The 14,329-nt window shown below is 38.6% G+C and overlaps 2 non-coding genes across 2 annotated transcripts; one reads left to right on the top strand and one right to left on the bottom strand.

The window, feature by feature from the left end:
• Positions 1-6,597: 6,597 nt before the first annotated feature.
• Positions 6,598-6,705, bottom strand: LOC120576238 (small nucleolar RNA R71). The gene has a single exon (XR_005642315.1). It is a non-coding gene; the product is annotated as a small nucleolar RNA R71 (small nucleolar RNA).
• A 6,470-nt stretch (positions 6,706-13,175) lies between these two features.
• On the top strand, positions 13,176-13,282 carry LOC120576282 (small nucleolar RNA R71). The gene has a single exon (XR_005642360.1). It is a non-coding gene; the product is annotated as a small nucleolar RNA R71 (small nucleolar RNA).
• The last annotated feature ends 1,047 nt before the right edge of the window (positions 13,283-14,329 follow it).

Genomic DNA, 14,329 nt, shown 5'->3' with positions numbered 1-14,329 from the left:
AGGGCCCAAGAATTCATACCTTAGATTTGATGGAAGTGTTTTGAGTTCTACTTTCGGTGCCTCCTTGGGTAGAAGTGTTGGTTCTTCTTTTACTAACTCCTCCACACTTAGACCTTTCATTGGAGGAGTTCTATCTAACAGTTCTTCATAAGCTTTTGCCTCCCCTTCCAGTTTTGTACCTGCATTGTTAACCAAGCATACTTCCAAACCATCATGTGTAGTTGATGCTAAAGAGCATTCTTTCACGCAATGGTCGATTATGTCTATCATGCAACAAGAGTCCTTAATGGAGGGACCTTTCATTAGTTTAGCAAGTTCAAATTCAACAGTTTCCTTACCTACATTGAAGGCAAGCTTACCCTTTTTTTCATCAATGATAGCTCCTGCAGTGGCAAGGAAAGGTCTTCCCAAAAGAATTGTGTTATGCCCTGATTTTGGACCTAAAAATACTCGTTCAAATTTCTTTTTTAACAACTGATATTTGTCAATTCTCTGTTATTTTACTCTGAATCCTTACTCTCTTTTTAAACGAATTTTACTGCCTCTGTCTTTTCTGACATTCCAAGTCATTTAAGAACTCTCTGAAACGTCGCGTTACTTTTTCTTGCATTTTATTTCAAAAATCATACAAAAGGGTATTTTGGTCATTTCCTGCAGTGGAACCCATTTTAGTCCCTGTGTTTGCCTCTGAGTCTTTTCAATTTGTCTGTACAAATCATTGTTGAGTCTTTGTTTAAAAATTATTTCAAAAATTGCATCTGAGTCAGTTTGGGTCAGTTTAGTCCCTAGGGGCATTTTGGTCTTTTCATGTCAAAATTTCGGCAGGGAGGTATTTTAAAATACCTCATGTTAGTAATTGGTTCGTTTTAGTCCTTTTGTTGATTTTATTTTTGGTTTCACTTTACGTTTTTTTCAAAATTGCCAATTTTAGTCCAATTTTACTTTTAATTTCATTTTAGTCCCTGAACAGTTTCTAAATTGCATTTTAGTCCAAAATTCTTAAAATTACTCTTTCAGTCCATTTTTTATTATTGCAGTTTAGTCCTTCAATTTTTCTTTTTTGCAGAAAGGTCCCTAAGTCAAAATTTCAGTCCAAGGCCGTGCCATTTTCATACAAGTCCAGATGTCACCACCTCATTGGTCCAAGATCACACATGGCAGCCTATAAAAGGTGCACAGTGCCACACAGAGCCATTAATCACACGCCACATCATAAACACTTCCCAACTTTCTCTTTCTACTCTCAAAGATCAAAACTCAACAGTTTCCAGAAATAACGAAGAACACCAAGAACATTCAAACCCTAACCGTTTCAAAATTCTATCAAGATCATCGCAAATCAACACAGATTCAACCGGATTCATCACGGTTCTCAGTGATTCACCAAAGAATCATCATCATCGAACCAGATCCTCTGCAATTCAAGGTGCGAGTTCGCCATTAGCAAGCTCAAGCACCGATCACAGAGGTCAGTGAGAAGAAGAAGGAAAGAAGACGAAGGAATCCGAACCAGTGAGAAGAGGAGCATCACCGATTTATTTTCGGTTTCAAAGCCAGAAATCAACAGGCAAAAGTCAAATCCAAGTGTTTCCGAAGAAACTCAACAGAATCTCCATTAAAACTCAGGTAAAACTCATTTTTTCTCTTTAATGGCGTTAATCATAGTTGAACCTGCATGCAAACGAACAAACCAGATCTAAAAAGTTTCCAGAACAGAAAACGAACTGAACCGTATGCGCAAGATCTAGATCCATAAGGACCTAGGCTTTGCAAGCAAGAACAAGCACCAGAGAAGTAACAAACACGAAACGATGTAGATCCTTAAGAGTTTTAACGTACTCATTCAAAACCCTAAAAAAAAAAATTTCAAAACCGTATGAAAATTCTCCGATCTACGTCGTTTCAAGCTTTGTTTGTGAAAATCAGTGTCAGATTCGTGTTTAGGGTTTAAAGGCGAGTAAGAAAATGTAAAAAAATTGAAGATCTGGTGAAGTTAGAGGTTGACCGGAAACTGGAGATCTCACCGGAGAAGATGAAGATTCCGGCGGACCTTTGAAGGTTCCGGCCAGTTCTTCATCTTCTTCGGTTGCTCAATCCAGAATCCGGCGAGGTAGAGAAGAGAGAAGTGAGAGCTTCTCTCACTAGGAGAGTTAGAGAGAGAGAGAGAGGAGAAAGGAATGAATTGGACCGGTGTCCATATGTTTATATAGACACCTGAACCGGTCCGGTTCATTTTGCTTTCATCCTGGACCGTTAGATCTAGGGTTTTGTTGATTGAATGGCTGTGATGCTTTGTTTCCATATGCTTGATCCGTGTTACCATGCGCTGCGTGTTTTGAACCGTCAGATCTAGGTCTGGATCAATCCAACGCCTCTGAGGCCTTTGGATGATCCAGGCCCAGTCTGCATTGGGCTTTGGGTTGGGCTTAAGGTTCCTTTGCGTTTTTGCTCCTTTTGTGCTATCTGCACCCTTTTTTTTTGCTAATTGAACCTCTGCATGCTCAATTTTTTCTCTAAAAATTCCAAAAAAATTGTTATATGTTTCTTAGTACCTTTTAACACTTTTGTGATATTTTCCAGTGGTTTAAAAAAAAAATGATAAAAATGTGTGTGTTATTTTTCTTGATTAATTTTGTGTTTGATCTAAATTTGTGCATTCTTTGTGGTATATTTTCTCATAAAATGTTGGCATGTGATGTGGATGATTGGTGTGTAATTTCATGATGAATATGTTGCTGATCATGTGTATATCTTGCCGATTGTGGATGTAGATTTTCATGTCTTTCTTGTTTTGCAAGCAATGTGTGTTTTTATCAAGAAATAAAGTGCAAAATATCTTTAAAAATGTGTTATGATTCTTGGCTTGAATATGTTCTATTTGTTCCCACATTATAGCTCAAAATTAAACCCCTTTAACATTGCTATAATGAGGGGATTATAGGTCATATGCATGTCTAAGTTTCATAGCCAATTTTGGGTATATTTTGCCACTTTATTTCATTTCATTACCTTTTTTCCTCTCTTGCTATTCTATTCAATTTTGTTTACTTTTCTACTATTTTTATGCTTTATGATCCTAACCATTTCATCTCACATTTCATTCATCCCATAGCTTTGGCATCATTTTTCCATTCATTTCTATATCAATTGGGTTTGTAATAATTTTAGATAGATTAGTTCCTTTTAAAATTCTTCGCAAAGACCATAGCATGTATCTAGGACAATGTAAAGGACTATGGACATTATAAGGGATGTACACCGACACAAGCACCGACACGCACACACGTTGCATGATTACCATTTAGATGTATGCTTAGGTTTTACAACGCTTAGACAAAAAAAAAACCATTTTTCAAAAATATGAATAACCTCACTTGAAAACTTTTTTCTAAAATAGGAGTCAAAACTCCTCATTTCCCTTTTGTTTTCTTAAAAAAAAAATCCCAATGAATTTTAATCATATTTAGACTTTATTTTGCAAAATAACTACTTCCACCTCATTTTTTCCAAATCTCATGCCCTTGAGGCCTCCCATCTCTATTCTTCAAAGTCCCTTTTTCAAACTTAAAATCAACCAACAAAAACAAAAACAATTTTCGAGAACGAACTACGTTTGGTTTTGATCCCTTAAAAGGGTACGTAGGCAATGAGTCAAAACTCCTCCAAGCCAAATAAAAATAAGATCTCAATCATCTTCTCTCCCCCATTCTTCACTCAAATAAAACTTCTTTTCTTTCAATAAGTAGGCAATAAAAATAAAGCGTAGAAATAAACTTAGGAGAACGGTTCTTATGGAGTACCATAATCGCTCCGGGTGCCTAACACCTTCCCGTAGTGAAAACGACCCCCGAACTTCGAATCTAAGGGTTTTTTCTCAATTTTGCCCTTCCCAAGAAAAAATAGAGAATATCAAAGATTGAAAGGTTCAAGCCTAATTAATGACTTGACACCCGAAAATTGCGATAACAAATTGGTACCTGATTGTCTTCCTCCATTTCCATCACAACAAAATCGGCGGGGATATATACCTCTCCTACCTTAACGGGGACATCTTCTATGATTCCAGCTGGATACTTAACAGAACGGTCTGCTAGTTGTAGGGTCATCCTTGTTGATTTAAGTTCCCCTATTCCCAACCTCTCATAAAGTGATAAGGGCATTAGGCTGACACTGGCTCCTAGATCACACATAACTTTCTTCACAACTTCCGACCCTATGACACAGGGTATGGAAAAACTACCTGGATCTTTAAGCTTTGGTGGCAATTTATTTTGGATGATGGCACTACATTCTTCCGTAAGGTTAACCGTCTCACTTTCCTCAATCTTTCTTTTTTTAGAGAGGATTTCTTTCAAAAATTTAGCATATGTGGGCATTTGGGTTAGGACCTCGGTAAATGGCACATCAATATATATCTTGTTCATCATCTCTATGAACTTTTTGACTTGCTCATCGAGCTTTGATTTGGCAAACCTTTGTGGGAAGGGGATTTTTGGCTTAAAGGGAGGTGGCGTGTTTTCCTCAACTCGTGGTTCCTCTCTTTCTGCCCTAGTTTCCCTAGATGGTGGTTCGCGGATTTCTTTCTTACTGTCATTGGTCTCGGTTCTCCTTATGGGGTCTTCGAGTGGCTTACCACTCCTAAGTGTAACAGCATTCATTTTATTGGGGTGGTCAACTTTACGAACTACCTGGGAGAGCTGAGTTTCAGAAATTTTGTTGTGAGAGGAGATGGAGTCTATCTTTGTTGTGAGAGTAGCAAGATGATGAGTCATTTATATGCTATTTTAATATGCTTTTTAGTTTAGTTTTATTTAGATTTTATATAATTTTATATTAGTATTATTTCCTTTTTAGGATAGTTTACTTTAAATTGCAATTTATTATATTTCAGGGAAGAATATTGGATGGATTGAGTCTTGGAGCAAAAGAAAGGGATTTGGAGCAGATTGGACACGAAAATACGAAGATTGGGAAACAAAATATATCTCCCACAAGTCAGAAGCCTGGCACGGCCCGTGCTAGCCTTGGCACGGCTGTGCCACCCTCCAGAGACCTTTTGCTGCTTTTGCTTGGACTCCAAGCTATTCTATTTTGGCGCACAATGACCGAGGAATATTCTTGGAATATACTTGCTTAGATTTTAAGTCAATTGTGTACTATAAATAGAGTAGCTAGCCATCACAAATATTCATCTTTACTTGAAATACAATAAGTGACAATTGCTTTTCTAAATAAAGTTCTTTTCCTTTCCTTTATTTTCCTGTCTTTTACTTTCATGCTTTCTCTCTTCTCCCCCATGTCTACGATGAACATGAGTGAGTAGACTTCTTCTTGTCTTGGGATTGTTGGATAAGTCTAAATGACATAATCCTAATCAAACCAAGCCCTAAGCCTTAATCTTATGTAACCCTAATTTCTTATCTGAATTCACCGTCTTAACATGGATTAACCATTATCAAACTGTGGAAACGAAAGTGGAGGGTTTGATAATTGTTCGTCCATTATTCCAAATATCAATTCATAAAACGAAAGTGGAGCTTTGATATTCGAACAAGTGAATTCAGACAAGGATTGCAAAGTCAGCGAAATAGGCTTTGCAATCTTTGAGACATATAGTTTCGATCTTCAAGGGAACTAATAACAATCAAGTCAGCGAAATAGGCTTGGTTGTTAGAGGAACCAAAATCCAATAGTAATCAAGTCAGCGAAATAGGCTTGGTTGCTAGAGGAACTTAAGAGAAACTGTCTTGAGAAATTAGGTCTAACATAACATTATAAGCTTATGGTTTTGGTTTGAGAAGGGCTTGTTATTTAGATGAAACCAACGATCCCAAGGCTCTTTTATTATATTGCTTTTTAACCGTTTAAAAACCCCCAACTTACAATTCTCTTCTCTCTTCTAATCATCTCTAAAGGTTAATTAAATTGAACTACTCCCTGTCGGAACGATACTCTTTTATACTACTTCGGTAAGACCGTGCACTTGCGGTTTTATCTCATCAAGTTTTTGGCGCCGCTGCCGGGGAGTAAACTAATTTAATTAAATCTTTCTTTGTGATTAGAACTCTCTTCTCTTTTCTCTTCTTCTTCTCATCTACTTTTCTTTCTTTTGTTTTACCACTAACTTCTTGGGTTCTCGGTTTCTTATGCGAAGAAGTAAAAGTCTCGGAGAATTTATTCCTGAGATCGAAAGATTTTTGCAAAAGAAAAAGAGAGAGGCACAAAATAATACCGCTATGGCTGAACGTACTCTTAGAGTATGCTACTCCTTCAACGGAAGAGCGACAAGCTATTATCGTGTACCCAACGGTTGCGGGTAATAACTTCGAAATCAAGCCTGCACTACTCAATTTAGTGTAGCAGAACCAGTTTTCTGGATCACCCACTGAGGATCCAAATCTCCATATTTCTTCCTTCCTTAGACTCAGTGGCACCATAAAAGAGAACCAAGAAGCCGTAAGACTTCATCTCTTTCCCTTTTCCTTAAGGGATAGAGCTGGCGCTTGGTTCCATTCCCTAGAAGTCGGTTCCATTACTTCATGGGACGATATGAGGCGAGCATTCCTCGCCCGATTTTCCCCCCCATCTAAAACAGCTAAGCTTAGAGACCAAATTACGCGTTTCAATCAAAAAGATGGGGAGTCTCTCTATGAGGCGTGGGAGCGTTTCAAGGAAAATGCTTAGACTTTGTCCCCACCATGGCCTAGAGAAGTGGCTTATAGTCCACACGTTTTATAATGGCTTGTCATATACCACTAAAATGTCTGTTGATGCAGCTGCAGGTGGAGCTCTAATGAACAAAAACTACACGGAGGCTTATGCTTTGATTGAGGACATGGCTCAAAATCACTATCAATGGACCAACGAAAGAGCCGTCACCACTCCTACTCCCTCTAAGAAAGAGGCAGGTATACACGAAGTCTCTGAATATAACCACCTTGCTGCTAAGGTTGAGGCATTAACACAAAAAATTGAAAAACTTAATGTTAATGCTGCCCAACCTTCCCCTGCATCCCCTACTTGTGAAGTCTGTGGTATAACTGGTCAAACAGGTGTTGATTGTTAGTTAGGTAGTGCTGCCAATATTGAGCAACTGAATTACGCTCAATACAACCAAGGAATGAGGCCAAATCAAAATTTTTACAAAAATCCTCAAGGTTCCTATGGGCAAACAGCACCACCTGGCTATACAAACAACCAGAGAGTAGCTCAGAAATCTAGTTTGGAAATACTGTTGGAAAATTGCATGATGAATCAAAATAAACAACTTCAGGAGTTAAAAAACCAAACAGGATCTCTGAACGACTCTCTCTCCAAGCTCAATACCAAGGTTGATTCCATCGCCACACACACCAAAATGCTTGAGACCCAAATCTCCCAAGTGGCCCAACAAGTGGCCATCTCTTCTCAAACACCAGGAGTCTTTCCTGGTCAGCCTGAAACAAACCCCAAAGCCCATGTCAACGCTATTTTTCTAGGGGGTAGTAAGATAGAAGAGACTGTTACTAAGGCCAAAAATGTCAAGAAGGAGAGTGTCAGGTGTCTGGGTAAGAATGGTGTGATAAAAAGTGAGAAACCGCTTGATAAGAACAAAGCCCTAACACCTTTAAGGCTTACTAAGCTCAACTTGGAGGCTCAATTCACTAAACTCTTTAACATAATTCGAAAGATTTGCGTTAAAATCCCCTATGCTGAAGCTTTGTCTCGTATGCCTCTATACGCCAAGTTTTTAAAAGAAATTTTTTCAAAGAAAAAGGCTATAGATCATAATGAAACAATAGCTTTGACAAAGGACAATAGTGCAATCATCAAGAAGCCACCTACAAAGCTTAGAGATCCCGGAAGTTTTGCCATCCCTTGTATGATAGGGAATGAAACCTTAAACCATGCCTTGTGTGACTTAGGAGCTAGTGTTAGTCTGTTGCCCTTACCTCTCTTTACAAGACTGGGGTTAGGCAAGCTAAAGCCTACTGAAACAACATTGAAGTTAGCCGATCGTTCTGATATCCAACCTGTCGGATACGTCGAGGACGTCCCCGTTAAAATAGAAGGGATGGAAATCCCAACTGATTTCATGGTGCTTGACATAGATGAGGACAATGCGTGCCCTATAATCTTAGGACGACCCTTTCTCACCACTGCGGGTGCTATAGTAGATGTTCAAAACGGTAGGATTGTTTTTCAAGTGAGTGATGAGTTGATAGGATTTGAGTTGGAGTATTATATGAAAGGTCCCGCCCTCTATTCTTGTAATATGATTAAAGGTCATAAAGTGAAAGAACGCTTATTAGCGCCATCTACACAACATGACCTCTTTGATCCATTCTAAGGACACTTTCTTATAACGTCAAGCTCATGACTATAAAGAAGCGCTTCGTGGGAGGCAACCCACGTATTTAACTGCTTTCGTTTTTGTTTTTAAGTTATTTTGTAGGTAATTGTCCGAAGGTGATTCAAGCAAAACGAGAAAAATTTTGAGGCCAAATGTCCAGAACCTTGGCACGGCCCGTGCTCACACTGGCACGGCCGTGCCAGACCATAACCATCCAAATGCCAGCTTAAATCCAGAAAGTTGGCACGGCCCGTGCTAAGGTTGGCACGGCCGTGCCCGACTACAGGTAAGGATAAACCCACCTTTTCGTCTTCTTCTTCCCTCATTCTCCACCACAAACTCTCTCTCCATTTCAACTTCTCTCCAAAACCTCCATAACCATAGAATTTCAAAGCTTCCATATATCCCCCAAAACCTCACCATTTCACATAATTTCTTCACCCAATCAATCACAAACCCATTTCAATCATAACCCATCAATCAAAAACAACTTTCCTCCATCCCTCCCAAATATCATCAAATTCGTAGCCCCCATTCACCTACCTAAAAACCCACAAATTCTTCATCAATTCACCCAATCCAACTCCTAACACTTACTCAAACCCCAACCCCATCACCCAACCAACCTTTTCTACCCAAAATATCTCCTAAAACCCAACCTTCACCCAAAACACAAAATGTCAACCAAGGTTCCGGATTAATGGCATCTAGGAAAGGTGGAGCAAGCTCTTCCGGAGGACCACAACCAAAGAAGAAAACGCAAGCCAAGAATCATGGCATAATCTTCAAGGATACCAAGCAAAGGGACAGGTATAAAATTCTTCTCTCTAAACCTTTGCATCCTTGTCGATATCCAGATCCTTATACTTTGAGTGTACTAGGACTAAGGGATAATGTGTTTAGCTTACTAGGAAATTTAGGATGGGTTGATATGCTTAGACCTATGACAGGCGTCGAAAATTTCACTTATGAATTCCTCAGTTCTATTGAATTTACGAAGGATAAGGTGAATTTTGACAACCCCGATCATAGAGTCTCTTTCCGACTTTTGAATATGGATTACGAGATGTCTCTTGAAAATTTCTGTTTAGAGATGGACTTTGCAAATGCGGGGTTCATCCATGACTCTTGGAATCCAAATTTAAAGTCAGAACACTATGACCCCGCTCTCTTTTGGAAACGCATTACCGGGTTAAGGCAATACAATCCTCGCAACAACAAGGCTAGTAACATTCACAACCCCGTGCTTAGATACCTCCAGAGAGAGAGTCATGGCTTGTACCATTTGGGGTAGAAAAGAAGTAGGAACAACTAGGACGGATGAACTTTTTATGCTTTGGGCAATGCTTAGTAACAATCCCGTTAATACTTGTTTCTACCTACTTGACTACCTTTCCTCCATAGGAGTTAGACCTGACAATAGAGCTGAGATAGTAGTCGATGGTATCATTACCTTCATCGCTAGGAAGTTTGGAGTAGGTGAGGAAGATGGGATAAATCCAATTGAGGGCAACAATAGACTTAATATTGAAACCCTTGTTGCTATGAACTTCATTAAGGTTCACCCACCCATGACTTATGCACTTCAACTTCGCATACCACTTTCATTTCTACTTCCTAACCCATCTCGGACTAACCCCGAGGTGGAGGAAAATTTGTTGTATGTTGGTGATGGATTACAGGTACATGAAGAGCATAATCAAGGTGACGAAGAAGGTGCCCACATGCACCATGAAGAAGAGCCCCATGACCATAACGACAACAATGAAAGATGGGCATGGATGCAAACCGAGGTACAACGGATAAGCACCGAACAACAAAGGCAAGGTGTTGAATTATCTGGGCTAAGAAATGATGTCCTACGGGGCAACCGCATATCCGAAAAAAATAACCAAATGCTTCGGAACATGATGCAACACTTACACCTTCAGGGCCCTCCCTATGGACCTCAATAAAAATGTGAGCTTTCCTCTTCCTCTTTTTCACCTTATCTCTTCAATCTCTATCTCACTCTTCTACCTCTCCTTTTCTTCTACTTTTCTTTTATCTTGAATCATTGAGGACAATGCTTCTCCTAAGTGTGGGGGGAGCCTAATAAAGTGTCTTTAGTTGTAGTGTTTCCAAACTCCCTTGAACTTTATTCTTTTGTTTTGTTTTATTGTAAAAGGCATGGTTAAGTAGCTAATTTTTATTGAAAACATCATGACACAAAAATTTTCATTGTCTCCTCTTATTTTATTGATTCTTGTACATAAAAGCAAACTCTTGTGTTTTAAGTCTTCTTGATATAACCACATCTTGTTTTAAAGTGAATAAAATTCTCCAATGAGAAAAACACAAAGTTGTTTCCCTTGAGTAAATGTATGAATAGGTATTTTAAGGAAACGCGTTCTAATCTTAGTGGTGCATTAACCTTTAAAGACTCTCAAAGCGCCAGTAGTATAAGTGAGTATAAGGGAGTTCATAAAAAGCCAAAAAGCCAAATAAATTCCAAGATCTCATCACTGAATCTAGATTGGGGAAGGAGGTAGGCCCTCCGACTTCCTACGTGAAGGTGATTGTTATCTTGAGAAAAAAACTTTAAAAAAGCATCGTTGAAACTAGATTGGGGAAGGAGGTAGGCCCTCCGACTTCCTACGTGAAGGTGATGTTTTAAGGGATACCATTGAATCTAGGTTGGGGAAGGGGGTAGGCCCTCCGACCTCCTACGTGAAAATGTTGTTCCTTAAATAAAGAACTTAAAATGTGCATATGGCAAAGAACAAAGATTCTCAAATACTCCCATCTCTCTTATATGAATTGTGGGAGGAATCTTCCTTGGTTAGTTTAGTGCTAGGATTAGACCATGTTTCCTCATAATGCCTATCTTATACAGGAGCAAGAAAAGGGTTGGACTTCACACACACACTCACTTAAAACTTGATCGTTGGGTAGAATAAAGATTTCAAGAAATACTTGAGTTTGTGATTAGTGTACATTTGGGATTTAAGCCCTTGAGGAGACATGTGCTTTAATTAAACTGTCATTTGATTTAACTGTTGATGCTACTATGTTTATGTCTTTTGCTTGAGGACAAGCAAAGATTCAAGTATGGGGGAGTTTGATGAGTCATTTATATGCTATTTTAATATGCTTTTTAGTTTAGTTTTATTTAGATTTTATATAATTTTATATTAGTATTATTTCCTTTTTAGGATAGTTAACTTTAAATTGCAATTTATTATATTTCAGGGAAGAATATTGGATGGATTGAGTCTTGGAGCAAAAGAAAGGGATTTGGAGCAGATTGGACACGAAAATACGAAGATTGGGAAACAAAATATATCTCCCACAAGTCAGAAGCCTGGCACGGCCCGTGCTAGCCTTGGCACGGCCGTGCCACCCTCGAGAGACCTTTTGCTGTTTTTGCTTGGACTCCAAGCTATTCTATTTTGGCGCACAATCTACTGAGGAATATTCTTGGAATATACTTGCTTAGATTTTAAGTCAATTGTGTACTATAAATAGAGTAGCTAGCTATCACAAATATTCATCTTTACTTGGAATACAATAAGTGACAATTGCTTTTCTAAATAAAGTTCTTTTCCTTTCCTTTATTTTCCTGTCTTTTACTTTCATGCTTTCTCTCTTCTCCCCCATGTCTACGATGAACATGAGTGAGTAGACTTCTTCTTGTCTTGGGATTGTTGGATAAGTCTAAATGACATAATCCTAATCAAACCAAGCCCTAAGCCTTAATCTTATGTAACCCTAATTTCTTATCTGAATTCACCGTCTTAACATGGATTAACCATTATCAAACTGTGGAAACGAAAGTGGAGGGTTTGATAATTGTTCGTCCATTATTCCAAATATCAATTCATAAAACGAAAGTGGAGCTTTGATATTCGAACAAGTGAATTCAGACAAGGATTGCAAAGTCAGCGAAATAGGCTTTGCAATCTTTGAGACATATAGTTTCGATCTTCAAGGGAACTAATAACAATCAAGTCAGCGAAATAGGCTTGGTTGTTAGAGGAACCAAAATCCAATAGTAATCAAGTCAGCGAAATAGGCTTGGTTGCTAGAGGAACTTAAGAGAAACTGTCTTGAGAAATTAGGTCTAACATAACACTATAAGCTTATGGTTTTGGTTTGAGAAGGACTTGTTATTTAGATGAAACCAACGATCCCAAGGCTCTTTTATTATATTGCTTTTTAACCGTTTAAAAACCCCCAACTTACAATTCTCTTCTCTCTTCTAATCATCTCTAAAGGTTAATTAAATTGAACTACTCCCTGTCGGAACGATACTCTTTTAAACTACTTCGGTAAGACCGTGCACTTGCGGTTTTATCTCATCACAAGAGAGTTGTTCAAAAGTCTAGTTTGATCCTTGAGCTCTTGGAGCTGTTCGGATTGTTTAAGAAAATAGTTTTCCATTAAAAGTTCAATGTGAGATTTTTGAACAACTCTTTGGTCATTCTGAACAAAATTTAACTGCTCAACACTACTTAGGTTGCAATCGGTGTTAGAATGACTAGATAGGCCACATGCTTCACAAGGAGGTGAGAAGGTAGGTGTGCTCATGCGATCAAGTCTTTGAGATAATGCATTCACCTTGGTAGATAAATAGTCAATGGAAGAGGTTTCATCCATACCTGCCTCTTTTTTAGAGGGTGAAGGATCGATGGTTGCTTTTTCTTCTGTCCATTAGAAGAGGTTTAGAGCCATGTTCTCAATTAACGCATAAGATGTTGTGAAGTCTTTGTTCATTAGGGCACCACCTGCAGCTGCATCAATAGTCAATTTAGTGCTAGATGTTAGACCATTATAAAAGGTGTGGATGATTAACCATTTTTCTAGACCGTGATGGGGACAACGTCTAAGTATTTCTTTAAAACGTTCCCACACATCGAAAAGAGATTCCCCGTTCTTTTGAGTAAATTGGTAAAGCTTTCCCCTAAGTTGGGCAGTTTTGGATGGGGGAAAGAAACGGCAAAGGAACTCTCGCCTCAGTTGGTCCCATAAGGTAATGGAACCAGGTTTCAAAGAGTTGAACCAATTGCTGGCTTTATCTTTTAGAGAAAAAGGGAAGAGATGTAGCCTGACGGTTTCTTGGTCGTCCTTGCAAGTTACACTAAGTCTCCAAAAGGTTGAGATATGTAAATTTGGGTCCTCGGAAGGTGATCCAGAGAACTGGTTTTGTTGCACCAGAATAAGTAGTGCAGGTTTTATTTTGAAGTTGCTACCTTGAACTGTTGGGTAGACTATAATAGTGCATGGCTCATCCGAAGAAGGGATCGAATACTCCTTAAGAGTGCGTTCCTCAGCCATGTTATCTATTATCTTTAAGCCACCCAAATCAAGTGTAGGAAAAAAAAAAAAGGGAAGAAGAGGGGAGAGAAAAGAGTTCTAATCAAAAAGAAAGAGTTAATCAAATTAGTTTACTCCCCGGCAGCGGCGCCAAAAACTTGATGAGATAAAACCGCAAGTGTACGGTCTTACCGAAGTAGTATAAAAGAGTATCGTTCCGACAGGGAGTAGTTCAATTTAATTAACCTTTAGAGATGATTAGAAGAGAGAAGAGAATTGTAAGTTGGGGGTTTTTAAACGGTTAAAAAGCAAATTAATAAAAGAGCCTTGGGATCGTTGGTTTCATCTAAATAACAAGTCCTTCTCAAACCAAAACCATAAGCTTATAATGTTATGTTAGACCTAATTTCTCAAGACAGTTTCTCTTAAGTTCCTCTAGCAACCAAGCCTATTTCGCTGACTTGATTACTATTGGATTTTGGTTCCTCTAACAAGCAAGCCTATTTCGCTGACTTGATTGTTATTAGTTCCCTTGAAGATCGAAACTATATGTCTCAAAGATTGCAAAGCCTATTTCGCTGACTTTGCAATCCTTGTCTGAATTCACTTGTTCGAATATCAAAGCTCCACTTTCGTTTATGAATTGATATATGGAATAATGGACGAACAATTATCAAACCCTCAACTTTCGTTTCCACAGTT

Source organism: Medicago truncatula, chromosome 6 (genome assembly GCF_003473485.1).
Source record: "Medicago truncatula cultivar Jemalong A17 chromosome 6, MtrunA17r5.0-ANR, whole genome shotgun sequence".
NCBI lineage: Eukaryota > Viridiplantae > Streptophyta > Magnoliopsida > Fabales > Fabaceae > Medicago > Medicago truncatula.
Note: the sequence above shows the minus strand (reverse complement) of the source record. Positions and strands in the feature narration are given on the sequence as shown.